The following is a 15843-nucleotide window of genomic DNA, read 5'->3' on the forward strand; positions in this document are numbered from 1 at the left end:
GCTAAAAGGTAACAGTCATGAAACACTGTCTTACTACAGTTAAAGCCAGGCTACCCTCAGTTCTGCAGCGTTCTCAGGTTTCTGCAAGAGAACAGCCTTAAACAGATGGTGCCTCCATTCTATCATCTGATCACAACATTCATTTTCATTGGCACTGTAAACAAAACTTTAAAAAAGAGAGAGAGGACTGAAGTGATTCTTGCTTCCAGCTGTCCACTCAGTTCCACTAAAGGGATGATGGAAGAGACATTTAAATACTCTTCAATGCCACAATTTACAGCTCGGGATTTTAATACAGATTGTAAATCATCAAGTCACACAGAGGATATGAGGTGTTACTCCACTTCCTCTCCACCATCTTGCAAGAGCTTCAACTTCTAGGAAAAACTAGGGACAGGGGGGCAATAAACATTTAGCAATCTCAGTTTAATCTAGCACTACATGCAAGCAACTCTTGTAGTCATTAGAAATAGTCTTTTACCTGACAATTTAATGATAATATTCCAGTGTCTATAACTGAAATTATTTCTTTTCTTTAGAATTTCTTTATTATCTATACATCTACTCCAATGAAGAATTAAAAGTAATTTTGAAAAAGCAGATTATAGTCTGCATTCTGTGGAAGAAAGCAGAAGTCTGTTATGTTTTCAACGTACTCGAAAAGGGTTATCTGTTCATACTTTTTCAAATATTTCAGTACAATCAGAACAGCATGTAACAGGAAAAAATGTAACCCCAAATCTTAAAAACCTACATTTAAAAAATGTGAAATATTGAAATTATTCTAACATAATTGCCAGAAACAATTACAAAATATTTTCAGTCATCCTCTGCTATAATGATGTGTTAAATGAAAATCCACCAACTAACTGGAGAGAAGCAAGTTAGAAAAGGATTGAAAATTATGTAAAGATTTTAAGTTTCCTATTTTTCTAACAGTACTGTAATCACTGCTAAACATAAGTTTCCTTACTTTAACTGCGGAAGAATGAATGTGTTTCTCTTCAAAATGAAACTATTGAAATCAAATAACTTTGTTACTGACTGTAGGAGCAACTTTACGTGCAATATCAGCATTCAAAACACATGGGGAATAGATACTTACCTTTATAAAGCTGCTCATTACCTGAGCTTTGGTCACCTACATAAAACACAGGGAGGATGACTTTCGCAGAAAGAGTGAGATTGTGCTACTTGATGCTGGTTAGCAGTGTTTGAGTAACAGTACATTGACATCATATAGATCTGGAAAATTCAGTACTTGGCAGAGTTAAACAGTGTCTACTAGCCAGTTGTGTTTGTTTAAAAAGTTGAGGCATTAAGGACTCAAAGTAATAAAACAAAAAAAATGCAGAACAATTTTTTTCCTGCAAGAGCTAGCAGAAGCAAGTGTCCAACAGTATTCAGAAGCAGAACCAAGTGTCTCCTCATAACTCATCTCCTGCTTAAATACCTTTTGTACTAAATACAACAAAGGCAGAAGCAGGTCACTTGTTTCCCAAGGCAGGATCCCATCCACCAAAGACAGGTTTTAGCTGCATGGACTTCAAGTGAGGCAGGAAGCTCATCCCTTTCTTTGGAAGTGATGAATGGAGCACGAGGGAAACAAAGAGCCACTGCTGCCTGTGCTTCAGCAGCCCTCCCCAGCCCTCCTTCACAGCAGCCAGTGGCAACCCATACCTGGAGACTGCAGGAAGATACTTGGCATCTTGGTGACACTGTAGGATATCTGCCTAAGCCTGTCTCCTACCAAGGGTGGAAATCGCAATGTTAGGAAAAAAATAAATACATAGAAAATTAACATAGCTTCTTCGAGAACATTAGCTTTATGCTGCTCCATAGGCAAAACACCCATGGAAAAGTATTTTTTTAAAGTTAAATACATAGCCCCATCCATCTCCTAATCATTTCTGTTCTAACACTGTCACAACAGGATGCTTCTAAAGCCATTTTTTTCCTGGGATTTGGGGAACACTGAGAAGTGTTATTTCCTACAGTTGCCAAGACATAGGGAATGTAGGAGTTGGTTAAATTGCAGCTGTATTTGGGATGATGTAGTGAGTCCTGCTTCTGTCACAGCCATCTCCTTAATTCAGCTACAATTCCTTGAGCAATGCGAGTAAACAAACACATCTGTGATTATGGCCACGGGAAGAGAAAAGGAAAAAGGCTGTTATCATCTCCACACAGACTCTTATCAACACTTGCATTAAAGCACAGTAAACTGCTACCAATGATAAAATTACCAGTAAGGAAATTTAAATACATTATTGATGTACACTTGGGGGTAGAGAAAAGTTAACCCTTTGTGGTAAGCATAAGTGTTAATACAAAGTGAATAGTAGACCACTAAGCTATGATGATTTTTTTTGCATTTAAAATACTTGTATTTTTATTACTAGCCATTAATATGCATGTTTCCAAACACACATCATGCTGGGTGCCTGCAACATTTTAAGTAAATGAAAGTTGAGACTAATCAGCATCTCGTAAGTGATCCTCAGTATCTCACTACATGCAGTTCCTGGGTTTTGGTGTTTTGGGTTGGTTGTTTTCTTGGTTGATTTTTGGGGGGTTTGTTTATATTTTTGGTTTCTAGTGTGTGGTGGGTTTTGGCTTTTCTGAGTTTTTTTTGTTTTTTAAATGGAAAAGCAAGAGACTGAACTTATCGCACCTCTTGTGAACATTTCTGCTATTTTCAGCCACAAAAATCTCATTTGTCCTATTCCAGACAAATAGCACATGCAGTTCTGTAGGGGGAGGCGCTCAGAAGATCTCGCGATGTATGGGAAAAACAGAGGCACATGAAAGATCTCGTGGTACACGGAAAGAACAGGGAACTAAAGGTCTCGCGATGTACAGAAAGGGGTATATAAAGCAATTGCGCAGTTAATAAATCGAACAGATAGCATCCACCATATTGGCGTTTGTGCTCTCTTTTCCCGTGGAGGTTAACCTCCTGCAAGGGTTAGCTGTGATCTGGGCGCCACACCCCTGTGGCTAAGCAGATGGAAAAAAACAGCTAATGCCTTACCACTACACAGTTACTTTTTGCCTTTGCAACTGGGCTTCTGTTAAAGCACAAATTAACCATGCACAATAAATCCCCATTTGGCTGAACCTGTAAATATTGATGGGTGTTTAGTTTACAAACCTTACTGTAATTATTACTTGGTGCTGTTCTGAATCACCATGCCCCCTGGGTCCATTACTTCACCACTTAGTTTTAAAATAATTTTCTAGATAAGGTACCTTCTAAACATTTTAATTTTCCCTCTAGATAAATCATTACACTAATTGTTTATCAGAAAACTGCAGGCTGCCACTAGATTAGGAGAAAACAGGGGGGCCATATTTAATTCTATTCGATAAAACTCAAAGGGAAAAAGAAACAAGACTGAAAGTACATACACCTTTTCTTCAAAGGATCAAAATTTAAACAATAGAAATAGGGACACTTTCTAAAATCATTTTCTTGACAAAATATGAATTCTGATAAGCGAAGAGTGAAAGTAACTAATTCCCTTAAAATACAATATGGATACACAACTGACTCATGCCCAAAATATTTAATTTACAACAGAGAGGTTTTTTGCTTTATCCTGAAGCTAAACTGCAGAGTGAAGATCTAGAAGACACTTGAATTTATAGCTTTTATGAAACTATTAAGGAAATTATAACCACAGTGACTTTTACTGATCAGGATGCACAAAACTCTCTGTCTTGATTGCCACAATTTCCAAAGGAGAAAGAAAGGCCACAAACTGAGAAAAGTAAACACCCCAACCCCTTTTTTTGTTGCTTCCCCCCCCAGTAGATTAAGCACATCTGACATGAAATTCAGAGAAAGTTGTGGCAATAGTATTGCTATAGTATAAAAAATGCTGTAGAACATTTTAATACACCTACTTTATAGGTCATAATTGAAAATTTATAAAGCTAACACCTCTTTACTTCCTCACCCTTCTCCTTCCAAATTACATGTACTTTGAGGCAAGAACTTAAATTGCATGTATAGAATGACTGACTAGTTAGGAAAAAGGTAACTAGTATCCTCTAAAGCACTGCTCCACTTTTCTTCTGCAATCAGGCTCCAAAAAATGGATTAAATACAGTGCTGTAAAAACTAATGACTGACACAAAATCTTTATACTTTCATACCTAAACATGTAGCATAAGTGATAATAAATAGGCCATCACACCATTTGAAATGAAAATCCAGGGTACTATCCATTACAGTGTATTCAATTTTATACCAACACTAATTACCACCTCACTAGCACCAGCTTGTAACCCTGGCTGGTTGAATTTGCTTTTCAGGATCGATATGAAATGCTTTCTAGTAGGTAGTATTTATTGTTATTATTATAGTATTACTAGACTTTTTAGTCTAGTAGGTATTTTGTTCTCTATTGTATATTAGTTCATGTTCCATAACTATTCTTTTTAATCACATCTAAAATTCAAGCCATGCAAGTTCCTGCATTTATGAAAAGATCACAGGGAATGAAAAAATTTGAATAGGTCAAGTGATGTGAATATGCGTGGACAAATCATTATCTGTTCTTCTCTTATTCTTTTGGTAAATGGCTAGAGGAGAAACATAAATCATTGCTCAGCATGTATTCAACTAGCTCCTCTTGACTCAGAGAACACCACTGTCTGAATAAGAGTGCATACAGCCATTAGGCTGTTACACACTAAACCATACTATGGCTGCTTCATTTAACCTGTCGGTTCAAAGGGTAAAAAACCCAGACTTTTGGAGAAACCAGACACATATAAATTTATCTGAAAAATCTTAAAATTAAAACTGAATTCATTTCAATCAAGGCTGCTCTTTTCCATTTTTCCTCACAGTTTTAAGTGCTAAGCATTTAGGTCCATACCCCTTTAAATAAAATGCATATATTGACATTATTTACTAATGCTTTCCTGAAATAGATATATAGCTTAGATCTGGACCCAAATTGTACAGTCTCCTTCTACAGAACAAAAGAAAAAAAACTTTCCAGAAAATAAATCAGTTCTCATAATGTTTTGTAAATAGGGAAAAATGAAACACTTCCAAAAATACTTGTCAGACATATATTTTTTCTTGTTGAACCCAAGAAAGAAGGTGGGGAGAGAAAGGTAATCAACTGAAAGAAAGCAGAAACAGTAACAGCTTTCCAAACCAGCCTAGCTGATAAGAAAGTTGTCCGATTCTTAATTTGGTAAGAAAGACTGATTCTAATAAATATTCTGATAAATATCTGATGGCAGAAATGTATTATCGGCAAAATTTCCTAATCAAACTTTTCCCATCTTCCACCAATTTGCCTTTTTTTTTTTTCCTTCCAGACCACTCAAACATGGTGAATGTGAACTGGGCAAATATTACAGAACAGTCTTGAATACACTTACAGCATTTCTCCATTCGTACTTCTTTTTGTGTGCTTTACAAAATACCTTTTTCAATTAAGTATGGAGAGCATTTTCCTGGAATCAATTCTCCCAAAGCCACGTCATCTCTGTATTTCAGTACTGCAGTGTTTTACAGCAGACTCAAATATGATGCCCAAACAACTACCAAGTGAACTCTGCTATCCCAACTGTGTGAAAAAATACAGAAAGTGTATCAAAATAAATATGAATGGTTGTATAGAGCTTTAAAGATGCTTCAGTTTGAATAAATAAGTGGGCATGCTCTCCATGAAAAATGCAGTATGAGACTTTAACGCATAATTGGTAGCATAGCTTTAAAACTGACGCAGAAGTACTCTCACAGCATGGGAAATATATTTTGCATGCTAAATAAAAACTGACAAAAGATGTATATGCCCACATTGTCAGCATGTTCCTTGCTGCCAAAAGCCAGTCTGCTGTCAAATAGATTATGTTCATTTGGCCTTTGGGAACGGTGACATCTTAGAATTTCAATTTCAAAATATAATTAGAAAAAGAAAAAAAAAAAATCCACAAACATTAAAATGGCTGGAGGAGGAACACCTTGTATAGAATACTTAATTCAGGATCAGAATTTTCATTTGGTATTTTACTGGAACCCAGTGAAGCAGCTGAAGACTGGAACGTACAAATATTATGCCAATACTGCACAGACCTGTTTTCCTCAAAAACTCAAATTTTTCAATGGAAATGAGGGCAATCGTTGTGCAAGTCAGGGCACAAGCTAAAGTACCAAACTTTAGCCACAAACCCACTCAATGAAGAATAGCCATATATACACAGCAAATATTTCCACTCATGGATTGTGGAAAGAAAGTGAAGTGTGATGGCTAAAAAAAAAAGTTTTTTCCATACAGCAGTCTGCTTTTCAGTTTCTCCATCTAGCTGATGACAGGACTACAGGAATGTTATCTAATAATGCACTAATTTTTACCTCAGAAAGCAGAGATAAATGTTGAAATAAGTTTTAAAAAAACCCAGATGGCTCTAAGTGAATAACAGATTCACTTAACCAAACATTTTATTTCCTGTATCTTGAATAATTAACAAAAAAAGTGTTTACCAACAATTATATAACAGCTTTTATAGTAACACAAGAAGGAGAAAAACATTTAGCACTGACTCTCATAAATAATTCAAAAGGTCTAATTTACCATAATCATGTCTGGCATTTATCTTCAGTAAATAATGTATTAGGCATATACTGTGCACTATTTCCTACAGTAACTACTAGAGAGCATTAGGAACAAACCCATCTGTGTTTAGCGTTCTGTAAATCAGGCCAGCTCTTGCATGCATAAAATGATTGCTGATGAAGCCATTTACCTACGCAATGGATAGAAAAGACATCTTTTAATGTAAAATTAAATAAAAATTATAGAAACTGCAACACAGATGAGGTTTTTTTGTATACCATAAATATTCATAGCTTCCAAATTGACAAAGCGTACCTCAGAAACCATAGGAACCACTCTAGGAAAAGAGTTGGGTCTTCCACATTCACTGTGCCACTGACAGGTTAATTTGCATAAGAGCAAATTAACATCTCAAAAGCCTTGTCTTTGCTAGCATTTTCAAGAAATCCACCATTATACCAAAACCACTGCAGCTACCTTGGCACAACAGAAATATGAGTTCTAGTGTCCTCCAGACTCAGGGTGCTTTTGTTTGTTTGTTTGCTTAAGGCACCACTGTCCCAGCTCCTTCCTTCTACATTGACAGTTCCCAATTGCTAATAAAGGGCAGCATACACACCACTCAAACCAGGTTTTAAGGTTTTCCTCTTAGTTTTCAATTATTTCCTATTTTTGTCTGTTAAATTTGCAATTTACTTAATCTCTTCTGGAAGTTACACATTTTCAAATAACAGATAAATTAAATTCATCACCAATACATCTCCCCAGAATTGAAATACTCTAATTCATCTACACTCTAATTGATCAGCCTCATCTTTAAACTGTGCTTTACCTATCAGGAAGAATACAGAACACAGTATACAATCCACACATAAACCAAGGATTACCGTTCTGTGAAAAGCTTTTGTCACTGTTTTATTAATTTTTTTAAACTTTTTGCAGTGTGTTTAACAGATATTCAGAATAACATAAACAGAATTTCCCAAAATTCTTTACTTCTTTGTATGATTTTTAGTGCTGTACATGCTCAGGACTTTGTAATACAATTTTCACATTCTAGAAAATATATACTCAAGTATAAAGTTTTATATTAGTGACTCAGGTAAAATTAAGAGGATATTTGCTCATATAAATCAAGGACACTAGGCAGCTAAATTAAATGATATAATATAATTTCACACACCTTAACATGTGCTATCCTTTAGATCTCCAAGAAGTTTACATTAAGCATGCCATGGAGTACATTTAGTTGGATTTTCTGTATTTTTCAAGAACATTTATGTTAATTTGTTTAGATTACCTTTATTACTTATGCATGTATAATAAACACCAATATACACCACAGCCACGTATTTGTCCACTCATCTCCTATGCTTATTTCATCATTTAAAGGTTTTGGTTGTAAGTAGAGTGTTTCATTTTAATTACAGCATATATTCTTAAATGATCCTTTTGTTGAGACATTTTCTGAATAGTAGCATTTTACATAACTCCTATAAAATGAACCATCCTACAATCATGAATTACATAAAAGGCACTCCAGAAGAAAGAAAAAGTAGAAATATTTCAATAATTGTTATTTCTTTCACATTATTTTACATTACTAAACAGTACAAATTGGCAGGTTAACTTTTTCTTTTATATTTATATGTATATTAAGAAACCTTGAAAAAGTGGAATACCTGTGGTTTCCAGCTGTCTCTCGGTTTCTTCAAAGCTTAGGTGGAAACAGGTTATGTTAGCATGACTTAGACTGCAAAGAATAGAGCACCAGAGTATCACCACTTAATGAAACCTGCCATCAACTCAATAGAAGGCAAAGACTCAGTGACAGCTCAGCAGGATGGAGAAGGCCTTCATTAGCCTGTTCAAATTACAAAGAGGATGCATGAAAGATGATGGCCTGGTAGTTTTTCTCACAATCCCTGTCCCTATTTTTTCTGTTGCTCAACGCTAACATCATAAATTGTCTTTTTGATATCAAGGTAGTAAAGTTTTGTAGGACAAAAGCTATTGTCTCCACTGAGGTAATATATCAGTTCACAGAATCACAGAACTGTCTAGGTTGGAAAAGACCTTCAAGATCATCCAGTCCAACCATCAACCCAACATTAACAGTTCCAACTACACCAGATCCCTCAGCGCTATGTCGGCCCTACTCTTAAACCCCTCCAGGGATGGGGACTCCACCACCTCCCTGGGCAGCCCATTCCAATGCCCAACAACCTTGGTTCTGTAAAGAAATGCTTCCTAATATCCAGTCTAAACCTTCCCTGGGTCAATTTGAGGCTATCACCTCTTGTCCTATTGCTTATTACTTGGTTAAAGAGACTCATCCCCAGCTCTCTGCACCCTCCTCTCAGGTAGCTGTAGAGGGCGATGAGGTCTCCCCTCAGCCTCCTCTTCTCTAGACTAAACAACCCCAGTTCCCTCAGCTGCTCCTTGTACTGCATGTTCTCCAGGCCCTTCACCAAGTCTGTTTAACCTAGGTTAAATAAAAACATCAGAATGTTGGCATGTAATAACCACCAGATACATGTTGCATAAAGCCTCCCACTAACAGGAAAACCATGGTTTTAATAGGAAAAAAAAAAAAAAATCTAATTACACTTGCTTACTGAAATCTTTAGGTGTCCATAAAGAAATCACAAAAGGATATTTAAAAAATGGAAATAAGAATCCTCAGCAGTAGAATAAACAGAGCAAATTAAATGCATCTTCTGCATCTTCTCTGGAATCACACCTGCATTAAATAACATGTGGGGAGAGAGATGCACCCTCATTATCAAAGGGCCTTTGAGAACAGACACATAAATACACATGCTCCAAATACTCAAAGAACAAAAAACATAAAGGTAATTTACAGATATATTGTCAAAGGCAATACATTTGGATGACACTATACAATTTAATCACACATAATGCCATAAGGCTTCCATCAAAATATCTTTCAGTCACAAATCTCAAACAGCACAAAAATCCCCATAAGTTGCAAGCAGTTTCTTAATACTTGTTTAATTTCCCTTTAATTGTCAACCCTGATTGAGAAGCTCCATATGGAGCTCAACTATTAACAGTGCAGAAAATACTTCATGTAATAAATATATTTCATCTGAAGCTACTATGAATGAACTAAAAACTGCAAATACGTAAGTTACTACATGTAAAACAGAATATGTTATATTTGTTCATCATGGTACTTTATACAGTCAATCCAAGACCTGTCTCCAGCTTCAGTATCCTGATCAAAAAAAGGAATCTCTTCCACAGTAGAAATGCCTACTGTCAATTTGTCAAGTCCAGATAAAAGCTAATTTCATAATCCACAAAGAAAAGGAAAAACATAGCAAGTACCTAGCAACAGAAAATTATATGATCAGGATAAATGTCAGGCACTAAATAAGCATGTGTGTGAAAACTTCATGCTGTAGACTGCTGATATCTCTCAGCTATTGCCATATTCTCAAGCTGAAAGACAAAGGCCAACTATTCTGATATCTAAACAGACCATAAAGGAATTGGTGATTAGAGGGTCCTTTCACTAATAGAACTTCCATCACCACAGCCGTCTGTCAGTAAGACCAAGCTAGAAAATAAATGGGTGCTGAAACCTCTGAAAGCCAGCAACAGTAGTATGTGGATTGATCATCAAAGCACCGTTTTGGTGGTCAAAACAAAGTAAAAAGCAAGAAATCCAATCAAATAGTCATTTGTCATCCTTACAGTTGTCTTCAATTTTAGACAACATGCATGGTAGCTCATTTTATAGTTTTATAATTACAGATTGTTTTTAGATTCTTATCATTCTATTACAACCGATCTTTATCCCTTATCACACAAAGAGCATGCCTATTCATGCAACACTAAGACACCTCTAAAGTACCCTTTGTACACTCACAGAAAAAACATGAGATAACACTCTGTATGCATATATAAAGAGGCATAAAGACTTGAAGGACCTCTGATCCTCCTTCAAATCCTTACAAGGGCTGGCAGATCAGTAGAAGTTTTAGAACTGGAGTCTTCAAACAGTTTGGATTTTTTTTTCCTCTACAGTATATAAACCAACAAATTACTTAACAGCTAATCCATACACAGCAGCTATCTCCTCGAAATTCCAGATACTTGCTACCTATCTGTCAATTCTATCCGCTTCTGAACATGCTTCTGAAATTGCCTCTGCAAGGGTCGTCACCCATACTTATATGGAAGTTACTATGCAGTAAAAATTTATTTTAAAATACAATCCAAAACAAAGAAAAGCAGGAATCCACCCCCAACTCACCTAGAATAATATGGTCTGTATTGGGATTAAGTCATACAGCTATAATAAAATACAAGTACACCCATACATTAAAAGACTAAACTCAAACCTAAAATTCCTCATTGTATTTCTAAGACCTTTTTTCCCTCTTTAAGGGAAAATGCTGGTTTCTCTGAATTAAAGTTTTAGGAAAAAAATAGTATTTTGAAAATTAGTTACAACTCCAGTACAGACTTTTGATTAAACTTACAAAGTATGGGTCATTTTAAAAATATACACCTATTTTACTATTGTGAAAGACTGTGTTTAAATATTGATTTATAATAAAAAGTACAGTGCAACAAAAACAAGTCAAAATATAAAAAACTAACAATAGTCATTTAGGCAAGCTACATTAAAAAGAGAGGAAGTCAGTAATTCCAAAGATGAGAACACAGTTACAGACATAAGGCAACAGAGAACATCTGGGGAAAAAAAAAAATCATCCTTAAATCTGTGAGTTGTAAGACTGCATACATCCCAAAGACTGAAAAAAAAAAAAATCACCTTTGGTTTAATCATCATAACTCTCCAAGACATTGATTGCACTGCTGCTTTTCAGCATCACACACATACCACACATTGCCAAAATGTAGTTCACAGCTGTTTAACCCCCTTCAGCAAGAAGTATGCATCTTGCAAACTGAAGTAACATTCAAAGGTCAAACAATATTTATAACATTGCTGGACTTCTTTTTTCTAAACTAAGTTCTCCTGCAGCACCATAACTAACTCCTTTATTGCCCCCTGTATATCCTAGGCACCCAGCCACATTTGCCAATCTGTCTTTGGCCACCTTAAAACAAACAGTAATATCAGAATTAGAATTAAGACCAAAATAACATTCTCTATCTGCCAAAATACCAGTTATTTGAGTACTCCACTGTAAATCATTGCAGCTGGAAAGCAGTGAGTATGTTTCATTTTAATAATCCAGAACTGCAAAGTACTATAAAACTGGATTGAAGCAGGAGCTGAAGATATTTCATGGAACACGTATGTGACAAGTTACACATGCAGACGCATACGAACACTTTGAATAAAATGAAAATGCCCTAAAGGTTTAATCTCAAATCTGTCATGTATTTGTCTTCACCTTTTATCAGTTCTCTGTGAGCTACCCACTAAGTTCTGCCTTAGATTATGATCTTGCAATAGAAACAGTAAGAGTCAGATAGGAGTAGAAAGAAAATAGTGAGACCATGTGGTTTTGCCCCACAGTGAATATACTGAGTTTTTAAAACATGAAGTAAACTAAAGTAGGTAAATACTTGTAACTAATGGACTCATACTCTCTCATTTTACCCCACACATACAAACTTCAATACACATATTCAGGTACACTTGTTAGGACACGAGGGAAGGGAAATCTGTAGAAATAATATTACTATATTAAAACTATTGCCTATTCATCATCCTAATTATTGTTTTCTGACTTCAGATTAAATAGTGTCAACCACTGTATAACAATGGCATGTCATAAATAAATGTGGTCTTACACAACTTAGTGTGGACAGAGAAGTTAACACTTGAATATAAAGTGAGTTTTGGAACAAGAAATATGTTAAAATGTAATTTTAGCAACTATCACAAATGCATAAGATCACAGCTATAACCCACAATAAGCCTCCATGAATCTGCAAAGGCTGCTGAAAATTAAGCACATTAACAATTCAGACAGTAAAATACCTTGTTCATATAACCAGAACTCATCACCATTCAAACAGCTCTGCAGATTGGCACTGCAAGAAAGACTATATTTTCTAAATGAGATTGAGCGCTCTTTTTATTATGAAATCCAATTTTATCTTTGTCCCATTTAATAACAAGTTTTTGACAAATATTGTCAACATTTATAATATGTGTGAAATTTAAAAAAACCTGCCTTCTTACAAGACAGAGCAGTAAATGAAATTACAAAACTGATGCTGCAGTTCTTAGTTGATAGTTTGCATTAAATGAGAGCCTCACACATTCTGCCTGGTTGTTTTAGGAAAGAGCATTTAAATCAGACTGTGTTAACAAAAAACATGCTCAAAACTAGTGATGTTAACATAACAAGGGAAGTGCCAAAGATTCAGTAGCAACACACTACTAGACATTTTAAAGAGGACAGCATTTCAAGGAACACAATTTATGAATTAAATGTCTGAAATACACATATAGATGGTTTTTAGTTTGAAACATAACTCTTATATTCATTATAAGTTAGATGTAGCTAAATTTTCTGAAACGTTTGACAGTAAATTAGCTTTAATAAATGCTGTGTTATTACACTGAACTCCTAGAATTTCCATAGCAGAACAGTGTCTGCCAAATTTTCTTATTCATCATTGCAAATCTCAAGCTGTTTGATGCTTTTTTAAAGGCTCATTTTCTGGGGAAAAAGAAGTAGCTACATACAAATTGAGTTCTAATTTGAAAGTATATATACCAATTTAATGTTTTTAGAGTAAATCCTGAAAATTGGTCAACCTCAAGATTAAAAACTAGTAGAACAAGTAGGTGCGATGTACTGATTGTATCTCTAGTACTCAAGCTTGTCTCTTATTTAAGGGGAGGGTCTCAACAGTTTTTGATTGCTTAGGAGTGATACTATTAGGCAAGAAGGGTTTTTCTTATTGCTTGCTTGATAACCTAGAAATATATCCAAGGGGTAGGACAGCAAGACTGGTCATACAAGCAAGGAACCGAGGCTTTTATTTTTCTCACTGTGTATTTTGAAGCTTCAATTCCTCTTGCTGCTCTTTCAAAAACCGTGAATCTTTCCCTCCTGAGTATGCAATCCATGGCAGCTTTCAGGCAGTGCCAGTTCTGCTACAACTTGGTTCAACAAGCAAAGCCATTAGATAACTGATGAGCAGAGCACATCAACATCTTCAGTTTGGCGTTTACATCCCAGAAGAGAGGGCTCAGCCTGTTCATGTACCAATGTTTATGTTATAACTATAAACTGCATTTCATACACTTAATCTCATGAAAATAATCAAATTTTAGATTTTAAAAATGTAGCAACTGAGAAAATTAGAGTTTTGCTCTTGGTAGTAGCTGTTTCCTCATTCTCTCTGTGTAGGTTCAAAAGCATTCTACTCAGTTCTATTTCATTTGCTGTTTAGAGGTAAATGTACTGTTTCTCATGCCTGCATAAAAGCAATATTAATTTGTTTGGACTCAGGATACAGGGAACTTTCATTCTTAAGTTACTGCTTTATTTTATGATGATTACAAAAAAGTAACCTCAATCTTCAGATTGCTTATGGTAACATGAGAAAACCTAATATAAAAACCCTTCAGGATTTCAGTGATAATTTAAGTGATAATTCTTCTCTTCCTTTGGTAACATTATCACCATATGGTGTTTTTAAAATATCTATTTCACTTGAGAATATCCTGTTAAGTAAACCACTATTTTATTTCACAATTCATGAAATGGCACAGAAAAGAATATATCCTAGTTTGCACTTTTCCCCAAAAAGCAAGAATAAATGCAGTTGAGGCTGGAACAGATGCTGTGGTCTAGTCTCATTCAGTGCAGCTGTAATTACATAATTTTAGCTATTAATTCTGACTGGGGCTTTGCTCAGCTCTGACTGAATGTTCCATGGTTGATTGTTCAGAAAGTGGCCTCGTGCGATTCGTTTCCTCTCTGCAGTGAAACATTCAGATGGCAGCATTTGTTTTCAGCAGCCTGAAAAAAGGACAAGAAACTCTAGGATTCAAGTGATAATTTGAAAAGCACAGGCAAAGAAACAGACAGGGTTTCTACTCAAATCCTGTTAAAAAGAAAGAGAATGATAGAGTACAATTCTGTATATATCAGGGTAAAATCAAACTTTAGATTTTTGCCACAGCTCACAGCGTCATCTATGACAATGCTAGAGAAAGATGAAGCAGATGAACTGAAGAGAGTTTAAATCTCACTATTTGGTTTATGGCACTGGACATCCAAATTATATTTGTTTAATATTCAAAATATCTGAAATGAACGAAAATTAATTCAGAGAAGAATTAACACAAGAGAATGGCTTTCAAAAGTTAATGAAGCAAAAGACATAAGACTAAAATACATACTAGTTTAAAGTTGAAGTAATTTCAAGACCTGTTAAATAGATAAGATCAAAACCATTTTGTACCGTTCATACTTGAAAGTCTTTCTTTTCCACAAACATTAATGATTTCACAGCATTTTCTGAAAAATCTGCAATTTGTCTGTGAATTTTTTTTGCAGTCTCAAGGGGAACATACATATTTCAACCACAGAGACTGCCTTGCAGTGGTGCTACACAGCAATAAAGTATTCTGAGATCCACTGCCTCTACAGTTTTGGGGTTTTTTTGGGGGTTGCTGTTGGTTGTTGTTTGTTTGTTTTTTCACTTGCATCAACTTCATTAAGCCACTTGGATTTCATACAGAAAGCTCCAGAAATTATAAGACACAAAAAGAGTATCTGCCACAGAACTATTTACAGAAAATTTCAGTAAAGTTATGTAAAAAAACTAAGTCATGATGTTGTCTACCATATGAGGAAAAGAATATTAGAAATTTAAATTATAGATATTCAATAAATAGGTGTGCAAAGACTTCTTATCTGTTGGAGTATATATTCTTTACATATTACACACCATTCTTGTCATTTGCAAATTGTTTCCTTTTCATATTCTCATACAATGAGAAATTTTCCAACTCCAGAAGCAAGAGAATCATCTTAAGAATAAATGAGAAATCTCTCTGTAAAAGATAACATTAGCGTTCACAAGGAAGACAGCGAGAGACAGTGAAAGTCAGTGAAGCATGTGTTCCCAGAGCATGCATGGCAAGAATATTTCTCATCCATCATACTTTCCATTATAAGTGTTTCTAAGTTAACTTGGCAACATTCACTTCTAGTTGTCATCTCATCAAATGGATGTTTAAGATTACAAAGCTCACAAAGTCATATATATGAATGTGAACATA

At 35.2% G+C, this 15843-nt stretch overlaps 1 protein-coding gene across 4 annotated transcripts in view; it reads right to left on the bottom strand.

The window, feature by feature from the left end:
• CACNA2D3 (calcium voltage-gated channel auxiliary subunit alpha2delta 3) overlaps positions 1–15843 on the bottom strand; it is a 470721-nt gene that overhangs the window by 414593 nt on the left and 40285 nt on the right. The window lies entirely within an intron of this gene.

The sequence above is a fragment of the Athene noctua genome, chromosome 10, assembly GCF_965140245.1.
Source record: "Athene noctua chromosome 10, bAthNoc1.hap1.1, whole genome shotgun sequence".
Taxonomy (NCBI): Eukaryota; Metazoa; Chordata; class Aves; order Strigiformes; family Strigidae; genus Athene; species Athene noctua.